Below are 17,911 nucleotides of genomic sequence, written 5' to 3' on the forward strand. Positions count from 1 at the left end.
GACAAAATACAAAAATACATTTAAATAAATTGATTCGGCTTTGTAGTTTTCTACACCAACAGCAAAAGGAGACATCAGAATTATAAGATTCGATAGCCTCTGAATAATTATTTAAATGGGGTCACCCACAAGGGCGTTCCACAGGCCTCAGATTCGCCAACCCAAAATGAAAAACAGGAAAAATGCATTACAAATCGCTCCTTATTTATTTTGAGATTTGAATTCCTATTTTATCTTTAACAAGAGCTTCACAGTTCGCTGACAAATGTTCTGAGCTATAGTTAGAGGAATAACTGTATGTAAGATCAGGAACACACATGGACAGAATTGGTTTTTCACTTTTTCTCAACAGGAATACAAAACATGTGGGCATTGTATGAACTTCATGGCGAGGATTTGAATTGGCCATCAGAATGTCTGCTCCTCTCTGAGCAGTATGTCAGTGCTCTTGGAAGGATATCTGGAGCACTTTCGAGGGGTGTCTATAATGCCTTTTCTCTGATGCAATAGAATATTTCTACCATCAAGCAAGCAATTAGTTTTAATATGTAGAACTGCAAATCTGAAATGCATTTGAAAACAAAATCGACAGATGACTTGTTAGCCTCCTCGCAAAAGGCACAAGCAGTTTGTACTGCTGTTGCTTTAGGAATTAGATTTTCAGAAGTTGGAAAACACAGTCTTTGGCTTTCTTTGAAAGAATGATAGAGGCAATATGCTGATTATTTTTTCAAAGTAGGAAAAGAAGGTGTTGAAAGCTTTTAATAACACATAAAATTCTGAGTTTGCAAGCACCAAACACAAGACAATGATAGTGTTTTGGTACTTTATAAATGTAAGGCACTCTCTCTACTGTTTGGAAACAGCAAATACTTTTAGACAAATTATAACATCCCTGTCTCTGTGCCCAAATAGAGGAAAACAGCCAAATACTTTGAGGCATCAAAAGATAACTATGGTGATGAAAATACAGAGCTCTTGTCCCAAAAGGAAAATAAGAAAGCACATATAATTAAAATAACAGCAAACCTGAAAGAAATCCGAATAACTGAGGGTTTGGTCATGAGTTTCTGAGGCTGCCTCTGACAGAGTTTCAAATATAGCACAGTTTGCAAGTAAAGAAAGATCATTTTATCTCAAGATTGGTCACTGGTGAACTCAATGGCATATTATTAATCAGAGGAAGCCCAGAATATAAACATACAAGGTCGTGAATGATATCTTAAAGCCTTAGTGCAATAAGCATCCTTCCCAATTCTAGAATATGTCCTCACAAATGGAATTCTACAGGCAAGAGAGAATGAAGGTTTACCAAACTCCTTAAAAGCCCCGTCCCTCCCAGACACTGTGCTAAGCACTTAACATATATTCCTCCCTTTAATCTTCTGGATAGCCCAGCCAAAGAGGTAGTATTATCACTTATTTACAGATGAACAATTTGACACTCAGACGTGAAGGCCTTTAGCAGTGGAACTATGGCTGCAAGGTGGTTCTCCTGGAAAAAAGGGGGGCCCCCATTCTGCCTTCCCTCCTGCACCCTCTCGCTCTCTGCATCTCTTAAAGAGGCTTGAAATTGCTGCTGCAGGTTGTTCATTCATTAGCCCATCTGCCCCATGGGAAGAAGCACAGTCTGGGGCAAGGTTTTCACTACTTGCTGTAAACAACTTTGTTTGGAGACGCAGGGGTCCAAACCGCTTGTGTCTCCTTACTCCATTTAGTTATGCTTGGCAGGGGATTCTCGTTGTGGGGCCCGATGTGCCCATCCCAGAGCAGATAACTTTCATTTCCCCATTTCCAACTTAACTTATACATACTTATGAAAAAGATGTGTTATCTTTTCTTGAGCCGCAGAACCACTTGATCCATTCTAAAATAATGTTTTGAGGGGGAACCAGAGGTATCGGTAGATATTTGTTGAGCTTGAAGAAATATTTCAATAAGAACAAATTGTTTTCAGCTCCAGAAAATGGGAAACAGGGTTGTAAGTCAGAGTCTCTTGTTCTACCCACACACACTCTGCTCTGAGGTACCCAGAGGTATCAGAGGTAGATATTCAAAATGTACCTTCAGCCTGTTTTAGGCATTAGGACTGTATAAGATCATCTGGGTACAGGTTTCAAGATCTCAGTGAGATGGTAAAAGCCCAGGAGCAAAGCCTGGGAATAAACAACCTTCAGATGATGAAGGTTGGGTCCAGGCTGCTGAACTATTTCCTTGGCAATCACAACCACCTATTACAGGCTCTGTGCCAGTATGGCCATATTCACAAGCATGCCCAGTAAGTGTATCTGAAAACCTACTAAATAAAAGCCAAAGTGAAAATATTTGCTAACCTAATGACCATAAGTCTTTTCTGCTGAGTCAGTAAGACTAAGTATGTGTGGTACCCAGAGATATTGAGTCAGTAAGACTAAGTATCACTAAGCGTGGGTGGTACCCAGAGATCAATTTCAGGGAAAATGAATCCTGGTGGTGTTGGCCATGACCTGGTCTGTTCTTAAAAAATGGCCAAGGCCTTTGTTTCCTACCTTACCCAGCATGTCTTGGGTAAATTTTTTCCAAAGTAGACTAAAGAGATGCAATTCACAAACAGTGGAAAAATATTCCATTTGGAAGAAAAACTGTTTGGGAAGACCACACATTGGTCAACAGGGAGGTCTTAGATTCCTCACAAGTCTCATCAAAATAAAGTTCTGAAATTTAGGAGATGGTAGTTGTATCCACATAAGAAACACTGGCACAGTTTTCCACATGAAATGATGGCTTAATAGGAGCAGTGTGGCTAGATTCCTTTGCACTCTAAAAAAAAGAAACCCTTTACTTTATTTCAGGCATAAAAGTGCATGCAGCTCTGGCAAAATGCAGCATAAAGGGAAGAAAACGAGTGAAAGATTTAAAAAAGGTATCTTCAAATTTCTTTCTAATACAATCATCTTCCAAAGGTTCAAGACACAAGTTAGCAGGCAATACCACAGCTTCTGCAAACCTCTCTTTGTCTAGAGATCATTTTTGACCCCTTGGTATTAACATTTGTAAAAGAACCAAGACTGACTTGGCTTTCTATAGTATGAAAGGTTGCCAGGTGAAAAAAAACATAATACAAATAAGGCATGGGACCTATGCATGAAAACAAATATTCAGTGTTTATCAGAAAATCAAATTTAACCAGGCATCCTGTATTTTTATTTATTTTATCTATTAACCCTCTAATAGAACAATCAAGCAGTCATGAGCAAATTTTGAATGAACTATTTTTGAGCTGGTTAATGGTGCAACCAGAGGTCCTTAACCACTATTGTGCTTCATGTTTTCCTGGGAAGCTCTTTGAAAATGCAGACTCCTGGGACCTTCCCCTAGAGATTAGTTCTCCTATGGGCCAAGCATCACTGTGCTTACAAGTTCCCAGGTGAATCTTGATGCACACATATTTGAGAATGACTGTTTTAACCCAGACTAATAAAAATAAATGTGGAAGACACAATAAGCCAGATTTCTTTGATGGCTCAAATCACTCCATTAGGCTTTTAGAGGTGACTCAGATGTCCTAAATCTTAAGGTAGTGTTAACTTGAGAATGTCAAAAGGAGATAACATCAACCCAAATACTGGTTAAGAAAATATTGTAATGGACTACTTCTTCATTACCCACATGAGGACACTGAGAGAGAACCATTCACTCTAAATTAGTAACACAGAAGCACAACCAAGAATAGAATCTCTGACACCTGATGCCAGAATTCACCCCATGTTGTCATTTCTAAACAATTCCTCACATCCTGTTTCTTGAACAGCTGAGAGAGTTGGCACACCCAACAGAGCTGAGAAATTCTTCTACCCATAGCTAATGTGCGAACTCCTTTGTCACAATGTTACCGTCCAATCATAGTATATCATAACGACATCCAAATTTGAATCAGGAATTATCTCAACAGATGTGAGCTGGGTCTTCATTGTATCAGTAAATGCTAAACATAGCATTAAAAGTGAGTAAAGAAAAATCGAATTTTTCTTCATGGGAAATAAAGCTCAATGACTTTTTGCTTCCAAGGACATGCTGTGTGTGTGTGTGTGTGTGTGTGTGTGTGTGTGTGTGTGTTGTCTATAAATGGACAGGAATGATGGAGGAGGGAGCGTTTCCTTCTCTTACCATCAGCAGAATTTCTTCTCTGGGGCATAATGGCCATTTACAATAGCTCCACACACACCCTTGCATTTACAATAGATAAAAACTTCCCTCCCAGGGAGGCTATGTTTGACAATTCTGGGTTGCTAACTATGAGATACAAATGACCAAGAGGATGACCCAGCCAAAGAAAGATATTAACACAGAAACTGTGGCTAATCAGTAATTAGAATGGCCAAGAACTGGAAAGCTAGAACTGAAGCATGGATCTGTATGCAGAAGGAATTCAGGAGAGTGGGAAGTAGGCATTAGAGTTCTCTCTTGAGAGTTACTCAGACTTGTGTTCAAATCCGAGTTCCATCTTGTCTGGCCCTGAGATCTTGGGCAGGTTACTCAAACTCTCTGTGCCCCTTAGCCATCTGGAAAATGTAAGTAACAGCAGCAAACTCAAAGAGCTCCTGTGAGGATTAAATACATTAGTGTGTGTGAACTACCTACCACAGCGCATGGTACATGCTCACTAAATGGGAATAATGAGAAGCAAGAATGCACATTTCTGTGGGGCCAGTGGGTCAGCCCATCACCATGTATTTGCCAGTACTTAGGCACAGACTCTGTGCCTAGCTACATACAGGACGAATGAGCAATAAAAGAATATCAAAACCTACTTACTGTCTGCACATAACTGTCTTATAATCCATGTACCAATATGCTTAATAGCAACTCCTGCCATGATCCTGGGACCTGATTAACTGACGTTGATAATACAAAACTTTGTAAGACACATTACCCTGCCCCCATGTCTTGGTTGAGGAAATAACACACACCTGCTGGAGAAGTTAATGAAAATGACGGTTGAATAACAACAAAAGGACAACATAAAAGTACAAAGAGCAGTGGATGAATCACTGATGAGCAGTCAGACAAGTGGTATAACTGATAACACCATCCATGAGCTCAGAGAAACAGGGAACTGCCATGAGTTAAAGCAGTCTGGGAATTCTTCATGGAAGATAAGCCACTTGAGACTGGACTTGAAAGAAGAGTAGGATTTAGATAAGCAGAGAAGAGGAAATCCTAGATTTATGATACAAGAAAGTCACAGAAATGAGAAAACACAGGGCTAAGTGATGACTTAGAGATACACAGTACATTAGCCATGCTGTTTGCAGCACTGAATGCCAGGCACAAAAGTTGGACCATTGCTATTTAGGCCGGTGGTTCTCAACATTTTATTGTTTATCTCACCACTACACAGCTATCAGATAATAACAGTGATCATTCTCAAGGCTCCACTCAAAAGTATTTGGGATTGCATAAATAAGACTGATTGTAGATTATATAATGTCCTAGTAAACTGGCACTAGCATCCTTCCCCGCACTCCAAACACACACACACACACACACACACACACACACACAATTTCACTGACTGCAAAACAGTAGTCTCTTGACACATGGTTTACACGGCTGCCTTGGGACAAGAGCCTCTAAGAGCTTTAGCAAGCCAAATCAAGAGACACTTGATAAGGAAAGAAGGTGCTCTCCATGTTCTTCAAACATCACGTGCACTGAGTCAGAGAAGGAGAGTCACTCTATGGCTCTGCTCCAGTGGCCTCCCCCAGCCCACCTTGTTACAATTCCTCCCACACCACCATGGGAAGAAAGTCAAGGAAATATTCAACACCAGATGAATAATGATTACCTTTGATTCTCATTTTTGGAATCAATATTTGATACAGCTTTTACACATGTCAGTGGAAGGGAAGAGCCCAGGGATTAGATAAACCACTTCTCCTTTCTTATGGCCACATCCACCACCCCATCCATTGGGTTATACTTTTTAAACTGCTAACTATGGACCACTGAATTAAAATGTCATAATAGGTACTATTTGGCCATCTAATATTTCAATATACTCATTACCCCACAAAGTTCTTTATAGTTTGTTAAAATTTTTGAAACTAATATATAAGAAGGTGATAATTTCCATTTTAAAAGAAATCCTAGAATATAAAAATGTTATAGCAGATCCAAATATAAACACATTATAGCCGACCCTAAGCTAACATCATGTTGATTCTTAAAATCATGCACACTTCTGAGAAAAACCTTAGCAGATAGCATCCTGTGATAAAAATAAAAGCATATCCATTTTAAACAACTTCAGCCTTGAACAAATCAGATGAAGAAAAGCCCTGGGTTCCAAATCCTTAGGATGTCACCAGGACCCAAGATACACTGTAATCACCTTACACCCCCCAAAGCCAGTATCACTGAGAACCACAAACAGATACTTTCTTAAGAGAGAAGTCTTACAAACACTTGAAGCAACAAATGCTTTAAAATCTAAACTCCTGGGCCTCCCTGGTGGCGCAAGTGGTTGAGAGTCCGCCTGCCGATGCAGGGGATACGGGTTCGTGCCCCGGTCTGGGAGGATCCCATATGCCGCGGAGCGGCTGGGCCCGTGAGCCATGGCCGCTGAGCCTGCGCGTCTGGAGCCTGTGCTCCGCAACGGGAGAGGCCACAACAGTGAGAGGCCCGCATACCGCAAAAAAAAAAAAAAAAAAAAAAAAAAAAAAAAAAAAAATCTAAACTCCTGATTCATGGCAGACTACTATGAAAATAAGTATAATGTAGCATATTAAGACACCAGAGCTGTTTTCAAGGAAATAATGAAAATTTAAGGGAAAACACAAGCATAAAGAATTCCTTAAAACCATGCACTTCACTCTTTGCTCTTTCAGTAACTGTATAAATTAGAGCACATCTATGCAATGTTTAAAAAAAAAAAAAAACATTCTAAATGTGAATTCATTTAGCTGCTTCCAATACTGTGGGTCAGGTTCAGCTAATAAAAGTACAACTATGAATCCTAGTGCCTAAAATGAAAAGAGTTCAGTTATTACATATTCCATTTTGTATGTATCTACTCAGTTATTTACAATAGCCTCACGTAGATTCTAACCTGGAGTTGGAATTTGCAAACTATGAAAACCAAGAGCTTTCATCTTCAATATTCAACACAAACTTGGCATCGGAACAACAGAACATCTTTGAAGGAGCCAAGGTATAATTTGGGACAAAAATGACAACTCTACTCTCCTGGGTGATGGCTGTCAATACTGGAAGCTAGAGAATGGTGATGGTGGCGATACACAGTCTTATGTGGTGTGAAAGCTTGTCACTTTCTGTTCCTGATTTTTTACTAAGGTTGAAAATGATATATCCATCTGGAGAAAGCCTGTTTAAAGAATATGGTAGAAGATGAAATGGACATACCAACATCCTATCAATACCACTAAGACTGACTCTCTGTCACATTTAATTAGCATGATCCCAAAATTGAACTGGTCAAAACTTTTGTAAGAAAACATCTTGGTAATGGCAGCACTTGTGATGATTTTATCACTAATGCAAAATCTTTCCAAAGGCACAGAAAAAAAAAAAAAAGCTTTAATAACATTATTTCAGGATTGGTATCCTGCCATTGTCTCACTGGTGTGCGATAAATGTATTTTTTAGTAGCTCTGATAAAAACATAACAAACTGGTAACCAAATGGCCCAGTGACAAAATAAACCTCATCTGAAATTCTTAAAACATACTCCTTAGTGTGACTGCCTGCAGAGTTTTATGAGAACTCTGTAGTGTACTCACAATTGTCCTGGTTCCTACTGGTTCCTTTTTTCTAAGGTTTATCTCTAAGGGCCAAGTTAAATGCCCATCCAGGGTAGTGTTCACTGTAGGAAATGATGTCTTCCTCCTGCTGCTCTTGCACTGCTCTGGACCACAGTCCCAGCACAGTGGACTAGGCTCCACCCTCCTCCTTGCCCCTGGTGCCATTTCCTATTCAGCTCAGGGAACCAGAGGGGCTCAGTTTTGCCCTTCTCCCCATCCTAGGCTAGAAACCTGCATTGACATAGGTCTCCTTAACAACAGCTGATCAGCTGTCAAGGACGTGGGGTAATGATAGAGCTGCTTTGGGTAGCCACAGCTCCTCTTTTCTTTCTAGAGGAAACCAAGAACAGTGCCCAAGAACAAAATGATAACCACCTCTACTGGTTAAAGTGCCTTCCTTTGGTCCCACAGAGCCCTCAGTAGTTTGTCACAATGTCCAAAAGGTCCACCATGAATATATTCCTTTTTTTCTGTGAAGGGTTGTGGTTGCTAAGAAATTACTGTCACAATGTTACTACTTATCATGATAGGGTTTACTCATTAATTAGTATCAGAGCTGGAATTTCTAAGATAAAGGCTGACCTGCAAATCCTTAAGACATTAGGATAAGAGGGGATGAGAGGGGGTGGAAAGAATGAGAAGCAGAGAGAAATGGTTAATATATACCAGGCACTGGGCTAGACATACATACCATGTCCATTAACCTCTAGGCTTCTCCATTTTACAGACAATGAAAATGGATTTCAAAAGGTCAAGTAACTAAGAGGAGAAAGGTAAAGAGCCTAAGAATAGGAGGAGGGTACATCCAAGGTAGGGCTCCACAGTGAGTGTCCTCATTAATTGGAGGGGAGGGCAGGATCAGGACACTGGATCCCTGAGGAAGTTCATGGAAACAGAAAAGACAAAAGAAACGACAGGTAAACGAAATGTGAAACTCAATCACCATCTTTTGTGCCATTTGATTCAGAGTTGCTCCAAGCTTCCTGAACATGAGTACATTTTTAAGGGAAATCCCCATCTATATTTATATAAAGAAGGAAAATTAAATTCATTTGGAAATACACCAAGCAATGACCACTGTCTCGGTCCTAACGCCTCCCTCACACATGGTTGTTAAGGTTTTCCAATCATCTTTTAATTTCAGCACTCATCCTCCTTACAATAACCCTTTCCATTGTCCAAGCAGGGCAAAGAAACTCTTTACTTTCAGCAGGAACCTGAGTGACCAGCCTAGGGCAGACTTGGAACAAAAACCATGTTTTCTGCCTCAAAGACCCACGTTCCTCCCCCAGCGCCCTCCTTCCCCAAGTCAGTGAGTTTCTACAAATAGAGACAGTGTTTGCTGCCTTCTCACTTCCTTGTCTTTATTTGTCCCCTGATGAAACAGGATAAGGGGCAAATTCTCAAAGAACCCACCATGAGGAAGATAGAGATGGCTAATCTCCAAATAAGTAGTAATACTCCTTGCTCTGCAGACGAACTGTGCAAATCTTCGGTGACCCACCTGCTGGGAGGAGGGTAAGCCATGCTGTCGTAGAACTTAACCGAGCTGGATGTTCCCCTGATCTCTATAGGAAAACAAAATTTACTTATAAGTCCTTTGCCCAATGCTAGACCCCATTCTGAGTTCTTTACAGATATTAAGTCATTCAATTCTCACAACAACCCCGTGAGTAGGTACTGTGACTGTCTGTATTATACAGAGAAAGATACTGAGGCAGAGTGATAAAGACCTTGTCTGAGCTCCTAGGTAAATAAGAAAAAGCCAAGGTATGAGCCCAGGTGGTGAGTCTGGCTTTGGAATCCATGCTCTTAATCCATATAGTATGGCAATAGGGCAAATATGCATATGACACATACACAGTGTATGTCTTCCTAGAAAGTTCCATTCTGGCCTAACAGAGGAAGTGTGTAGAAGGAGTTCCAAATGACTTTTGGAGTTTCTATTATGTGCAGGCACCATGGTATGACGGAAGTACCATGATGTTCAAGACACTGCCCAGGTGTCCGTGGGGGTCTGAGGGTACGTGTCAAACATGGTGGCTGACCTGGGCAGGTTGTGAGCACTTCTGCAAAGCTCAAATCCAATATCCTGCTCCCAACTGATGGATGTGTTTGCACACACCTCCTCTAGCTCCTTTGAAAATGATTACCACTGGGCCAGGCATCAACACATTTTTCATTTTAAATAGGTTCCAATAGATGTGTCCTTCTTCTAACTTTCAACGACACTGGCTGAATCATGAGAAATTTTGGTCACCTGTGGAAACTATTTTCATTACTTTCTAGTCCCACCACAAATATTAATATTGTTGAAAGTTCTGCACTGTATTACCCTTCATCTGGCAGAAACGGACTGTTTTTTCATTATGACTAATTCACAAACGACCAAACTGAAAAATATTTATGCTTGCTTCATTCTGGGAAGCTGATACGTTGAAGAGGTCTGTTCCTTTTCAGTCATGCCAAAGATTTGATAGGAGGCAATACTGTAACTGTTTTTCAGCCACCAGATGACATTTTTTCTCCCTGCAACTAGGCCAGGAATATAAACCCTGAAGAGTATACCACACATATTTGGATCAGCTACTGAACAATACAGAATATTGCATTTTCCCAAATGCTTTCACCAAAATAGCAGCAGAAATCCTCATCTTACACACACACACACACACACAAACACACACACACACACACACATACACACACAATCATGGGAGTGGTGAGGATAGCTCTTTTAGGATTAGACTTGAGAATTTACCAAGTGTTATCTTCTGGGTTGAAAAATCAAAATGATCCTCTGGATTCCTTTACAAAGCCATTTCATTCTTGAAGAACTGCCCCAACTTCAGTCTTGAATGTAGTAATAATGTATGGTATTAATTCAGTGAATACCTTCTTCCCTGACCCATGAGTGAGTGGTTTATCAGCGTACTCAAGCCCACAATACTTTGATGTTTTTCCCTTTAATACATGTAGAGACTATTGTTTGTTGACTCATGTACCCTCTTTAGGGTCCTCAACCAGAGTGAATTGGGCAAGTGCCAACAGGAAAGTGGATCTCTGTCCAGGTACATCCAACTTTGTCATCTAATCTCCATTGTATGAGTCATCAGGATAATTCCTGAGAAAACTACTGCTGGCACAGTAGCATTTGCAAATTTCCCTAAACTTGTCATTTTCTTATACTGGTTTATCTGTCAGCATGGCCTAGATCTGACAGAAAGCAGAGACCCATCTTTCTTATTGTAATGACTGGGTGTATGGGAGAATCTTACAAAAGTTGATTCATTTTGCTTATTCATCCTCTATTGAAAGCAGTGAAGTCTCTGTCTGGAGGACTAACAAAGCAACGGTTTTTCTCCCTTAAGATAACAGCCTGTTGGTAGGCATTTTGTAATAAACTCCATTACAGGTTCTAAACCTTCCCAAGACCCCATGGATTCAATAGGTAGGAGTACATCAGTGTTACACGTCAAGTACATTTTCCCTCATGACTTGTAACAGCTCTTTTAATCTAGGAGTCTTTTTATGCTATTTCCAAGTGTCTTTTAAGCATGACAACGCAAAATAGAAACCCTTTTTTAAAGCTAACAACCTGTATTTTAAAACCAATAACCTGAGCACAAGGACCCTCAAGCATATACATCTTATATATTCTCTGTATTCTGAAATCTTTTGAAAATTTAAAAAGTAAATAAATTTGGACACTAGCCATGCATGTACTGAAGCAATGGTGATATTCCTATTAATCAGATTAAGAAACTATCGGGGTTCCAGATGCTGTAATAACACTCTGAATAGCTCCAGCAAAGTCATTATTTTTACACCCAGCCCATTAAACCAATTGCAAAATCCCCTTGTCTCATATCCACAATTTAACTGAAAATGGATGTGACAGATTTCTTATGAGAAAAGTAATAGCACACAAGTGACATTATAACAAAAGCTATTTTTATGACTCCATACATCCCAGTAATATTAATATCACTTCTCTTAGGCAAAAACAATACATGACACTGCAGGCTGCATGCCATTTTGGTCAGGAAGAATTTCGCTATCCTCGTCCCGATAAAAACAAAAACAAAACTGTTTTTAAAGTAGGGTATTTTGAGAGTCCGGGGAAGATGGCGGAAGAGTAAGACGCGGAGATCACGTTCCTCCCCACAGATACATCAGAAATTCATCTACACGTGGAACAACTCCTACAGAATACCTACTGAACGCTGACAGAAGACCTCAGACCCCCCAAAAGGCAAGAAACTCCCCACATACCTGGGTAGGGCAAAAGAAAAAAGAATAGAGACAAAAGGATAGGGACAGGACCTGCACCAGTGGGAGGGAGCCATGAAGGCGGAAAGGTTTCCACACGCTAGGAAGCCCCTTCGCGGGCGGAGACTGCGGGTGGCGGAGGGGGGAAGCTTCGGAGTAGCGGAGAAGAGCGGAGCAACAGGGGTGCGGAGGGCAAAGCAGAGAGATTCCCGCACAGAGGATAGGTGCCCTTAGGCACTCACCAGCCCGAGAGGCTTCTCTGCTCGGCCGCCGGGGCGGGCGGGGCTGGGAGCTGAGGCTCGGGTATCCGGTTTCAGTCCGAGCGAGCGCAGGAGAGGGGATTAAGAGCGCTGCTTAAAGGAGCTCCAGAGACGGGAGCGAGCCGCGGCTAAAGGCGCGGACCCCGGAGACGGGCGTGGGACACTGGGGCTGCTGCTGCCGCCGCCACGAGGCCTATATGCGAGCGCAAGTCACTGTCCATGCCCCCCTTCTGGGGAGCCTATGCAGCTCGCCACTGCCGGGGTCCCAGGATCCAGGGACAGCTTCCCCGGGAAAGCGCACAGAGCGCCTCGGGCTGGTGCAACGTCACGCCGGCCGCTGCCACCGCAGGCTCGCCCCGCACTCCGTGCTCCTCCCTTCCCGCCCGGCCTGAGTGAGCCAGAGCCCCCGAATCAGTGGCTCCTTTAAACCCGTCCTGTCTGAGGGAAGAACAGTACACCCTCCAGCGACCCACACGCAGAGGCGGGGCCAAATCCAAAGCTGAGACCCAGGAGCTGGGAGAACAAAGAAAAGACAGGGAAATCTCTCTGTGCAGCCTCAGAAGCAGCGGATTAAAGCTCCACAATCAATTTGATGTACCCTGCATCTGTGGAATACATGAATAGACAACGAATCATCCCAAATAGAGGAGGTGGACTTTGAGGACAAGATTTAAGATTTTTTCCCCTTTTCCTCTTTTTACAACAAATTATCCCAAATTGAGGAGGTGGACTTTGAGAGCAAGATTTGCGATTTTTCCCCCTGTTCTCCTTTTGTGAATGTGTATGTGTATGCTTCCGTGTGAGATTTTCTCTGTATAGCTTTGCTTCCACCATATGTCCCAGGGTTCTATCTGACCCTTTTTTTTAAATTAATTACTTTTTTAAATTTTAATAACGCTACTATATTTTATCACACTTTATCCTATTTTACTTTATCTTCTCTCTTTCTTTTTTCCTACCTTCCCTTCCTCCCTCCCTCCCACCGACCCTCCTTTCTTTCTTTCTTTTTTCTTTCTTTCCTTCCTCCCTCCCTTCTTTCTTTCTTTCTTTCTTTCTTTCTTTCCTCCCTGACTCCCTCCCTCCTGTCTTTTTTCTTTCTTTCTTTCTTTCCTCCCTCCCTCCCTCGTGTCTTTCTTTCTTTCTTTCTTTCTTTCTTTCCTTCTTTCTTTCCTTCCTTCCTCCCTCCTTTCTTTCTTTCTTTCTTTCTTTCTTTCTTTCTTTCTTTCTTTCTTCCTTCCTTCCTTCCTTTCTTTCTTTCTTTCTTCTACTAATTCTTTCTTTCTACTTTTTCCCCCATTTATTCTGAGCCGGGTAGATGAAAGGATCTTGGTGCTGCAGCCAGGAGTCAGTGCTGTGCCTCTGAAGTGGGAGAGCCAACTTCAGGATGCGGGTCCACAATAGACCTCCCAGCTCCACATAATATCAAATGGTGAAAATCTCCCAGAGATCTCCATCTCAACACCAGCACCCAGCTTCACTTAACGACGAGCAAGCTACAGTGCTTGTCACCCTATGCCAAGCAACTAGCAAGACAGGAACACAAACCCACCCATTAGGAGAGAGGATGCCTAAAAACATAATAAGGCCACAGGCACCCCAAAACACACCATCAGACGTGGACCTGTCCACCAGAAAGACAAGATCGAGCCTCAACCACCAGAACACAGGCATTACACCCCCCCCACCAGGAAGCCTACAAGACCAACTGAAACAACCTTAGCCACTGAGGACAGACACGAAAAACAATGGGAACTACGAATCTGCAGCCTGCAAAAAGGAGACCCCAAACACAGTAACATAAGCAAAATGAGAAGACAGAAAAACACACAGCAGGTGAAGGAGCAAGATAAAAACCTACCAGACCTAACAAATGAAGAGGTAATAGGCAGTCTACCTGAAAAAGAATTCAGAATAATGATAGTAAAGATGATCCAAGATTCTATTTCCAAGATCCAAACTCTTAGAAATAGAATAGACAAAATGCAAGAAACAGTTAACAAGGATCTAGAAGAACTAAAGATGAATCAAACATTGATTATAAACATGATAGATTAAATGAAAAATACTCAAGATGGGATCAATAGCAGAATAACTGAGGCAGAAGAACGGATATGTGACATGGAAGATAAAATAGTGGAAATAACTGCTGCAGAGCAGAATAAAGAAAAAAGAATGAAAAGAACAGAGGACAGTCTCAGAGACCTCTGGGACAACATTAAACGCACCAACATTCGAATTATAGGGGTTCCAGAAGAAGAAGAGAAAAAGAAAGGGACTGAGAAAATATTTGAAGAGATTATAGTTGAAAACTTCCCTAATATGGGAAAGGAAATAGTTAATCAAGTCCAGGAGACACAGAGAGTCCCATACAGAATAAATCCAAGGAGAAATACGCCAAGACACGTATTAATCAAACTGTCAAAAATTAAACACAAAGAAATCATATTAAAAGCAGCAACAGAAAAACAACAAATAACACACAAGAGAATCCCCATCAGGAAAACAGCTGATATCTCAGCAGAAACTCTACAAGCTAGAAGGGACTGGCAGGACATATTTAAAGTGATAAAGGAGAAAAACCTGCAACCAAGATTACTCTACCCAGCAAGGATATCATTGAGATTTGATGGAGAAATGAAAACCTTTACAGACAAGCAAAAGCTGAGAGAGTTCAGCACCACCAAACCAGCTTTACAACAAATGCTAAAGGAACTTCTCTAGGCAGGAAACACAACAGAAGGAAAATAACGACAATAACGAACCCAAAACAATTAAGAAAATGGGAATAGGAACATACATATCAATAATTACCTTAAATGTAAATGGATTAATGCTCCCACCAAAAGACACAGATTGGCTGAATGGATACAAAAACAAGACCCATATATGTGCTGTCTACAAGAGACCCACTTCAGACCTAGAGACACATACAGATGGAAAGTAAGGGGATGGAAAAAGATATTCCATGCAAATGGAAATCAAAAGAAAGCTGGAGTAGCAATTCTTATATCAGACAAAATAGACTTTAAAATAAAAACTATTAGAAGTGACAAAGAAGGACACTACATAATGATCAAGGGATCGATCCAAGAAGAAGATATAACAATTGTAAATATTTATGCACCCAACATAGGAGCACCTCAATATATAAGGCAAATACAAACAGCCATAAAAGGGGAAATCTACAGTAACACACTCATAGTAGGGGGCTTTAATATCCCACTTTCACCAATGGACAGATCATCCAAAATGAAAATAAATAAGGAAACACAAGCTTTAAATGATACATTAAACAAGATGGACTTAATTGATATTTATAGGACATTCCATCCAAAAACAACAGAATACACATTTTTCTCAAGTGCTCATGGAACATTCTCCAGGATAGATCATATCATGGGTCACAAATCAAGCCTTGGTAAATTTAAGAAAATTGAAATTGTATCAAGTATCTTTTCTGACCACAATGCTATGAGACTAGACATCAATTACAGGAAAAGATCTGTAAAAAATACAAACACATGGAGGCTAAACAATACACTACTTAATAACGAAGTGATCACTGAAGAAATCAAAGAGAAAATAAAAAAATACCTAGAAACAAATGACAATGGAGACATGACGACCCAAAACCTATGGGACACAGCAAAAGCAGTTCTAAGAGGGAAGTTTATAGAAATACAATCCCACCTTAAGAAACAGGAGGGGCTTCCCTGGTGGCGGAGTGGTGGAGAGTCTGCCTGCCAAAGCAAGGGACATGGGTTCATGCCCTGGTCTGGGAGGATCCCACATGCCGCGGAGCAGCTGGGCCCGTGAGCCATGGCTGCTGAACCTGCGCGTCCGGAGCCTGTGCTCCGCAATGGGAGAGGCCACACAGTGAGAGGCCCGCGTATCGTGCAAAACAAAACAAACAAAAAAAGAAACAGGAAACATCTCGAGGAAACAACCCGACCCTGCACCTAAAGCAATTAGAGAAAGAAGAACAAAAAAACCCCAAAGTTAACAGAAGGAAAGAAATCAAAAAGATCAGATCAGAAATAATTGAAAAAGAAATGAAGGAAATGATAGCAAATATCAATGAAACTAAAAGCTGGTTCTTTGAGAAGATAAACAAAATTGATAAACCATTAGCCAGACTCATCAAGAAAAAAAGGGAGAAGAATGAAATCAATAGAATTAAAAATGAAAAAGGAGAAGTAACAACTAACACTGCAAAAATACAAAAGATCATGAGAGATTACTATAAGCAACTCTATGCCAATAAAATGGACAACCTGGAAGAAATGGACAAATTCTTAGAAATGCACAGCCTGCCAAGACTGACTCAGGAAGAAATAGAAAATATGATTAGACCAATCACAAGCACTGAAATTGAAACTGTGATTAAAAATCTTCCAACAAACAAAAGCCCAGGACCAGATGGCTTCACAGGCGAATTCTATCAAACATTTAGGGAAGAGCTAACACCTATCCTTCTCAAACTCTTCCAAAATATGGCAGAGGGTGGAGCACACCCAAACTCATTCTACGAGGCCACCATCACCTTGATACCAAAACCAGGCAAGGATGTCACAAAGAAAGAAAACTACAGGCCAATATCTCTGATGAAGATAGATGCAAAAATCCTCAACAAAATACTAGCAAACAGAATCCAACAGCACATTAAAAGGATCATACACCATGATCAAGTGGGGTTTATTCCAGGAATGCAAGGATTCTTCAATATATGCAAATCAATCAATGTGGTATACCAAATTAACAAATTGAAGGAGAAAAACCATATGATGATCTCAATAGAGGCAGAGAAAGCTTTCGACAAAATTCAACACCGATTTATGATAAAAACCCTCCAGAAAGTAGGCATAGAGGGAACTTTCCTCAACATAATAAAGGACATATATGACAAACTCACAGCCAACATCGTCCTCAATGGTGAAAAACTGAAACCATTTCCACTAAGATCAGGAACAAGACAAGGTTGCCCACTCTCACCACTCTTATTCAACCTAGTTTTGGAAGTTTTAGCCACAGCAATCAGAGAAGAAAAGGAAATAAAAGGAATCCAAATTGGAAAAGAAAAAGTAAAGCTGTCACTGTTTGCAGATGACATGATACTATACATAGAGAATCCTAAAGATGCTATCAGAAAACTACTACAGCTAATCAATGAATTTGGTAAAGTAGCAGGATACAAAATTAATGCACAGAAATCTCTGGCATTGTGTACACTAATGATGAAATATCTGAAAGTGAAATCAAGAAAACACTCCCATTTACCATTGCAACAAAAAGAATAAAATATCTAGGAATAAACCTACCTAAGGAGACAAAAGACCTGTATGCAGAAAATTATAAGACACTGATGAAAGAAATTAAAGATGATACAAATAGATGGAGAGACATACCATGTTCCTGGATTGGAAGAATCAATATTGTGAAAATGACTCTACTACCCAAAGCAATCTACAGATTCAATGTAATCCCTATCAAACTACCACTGGCATTTTTCACAGAACTAGAACAAAAAATTTCAAAATTTGTTTGGAAAAACAAAAGACCCTGAATAGCCAAAGCAAT

The sequence above is a fragment of the Mesoplodon densirostris genome, chromosome 4, assembly GCF_025265405.1.
Source record: "Mesoplodon densirostris isolate mMesDen1 chromosome 4, mMesDen1 primary haplotype, whole genome shotgun sequence".
NCBI lineage: Eukaryota > Metazoa > Chordata > Mammalia > Artiodactyla > Ziphiidae > Mesoplodon > Mesoplodon densirostris.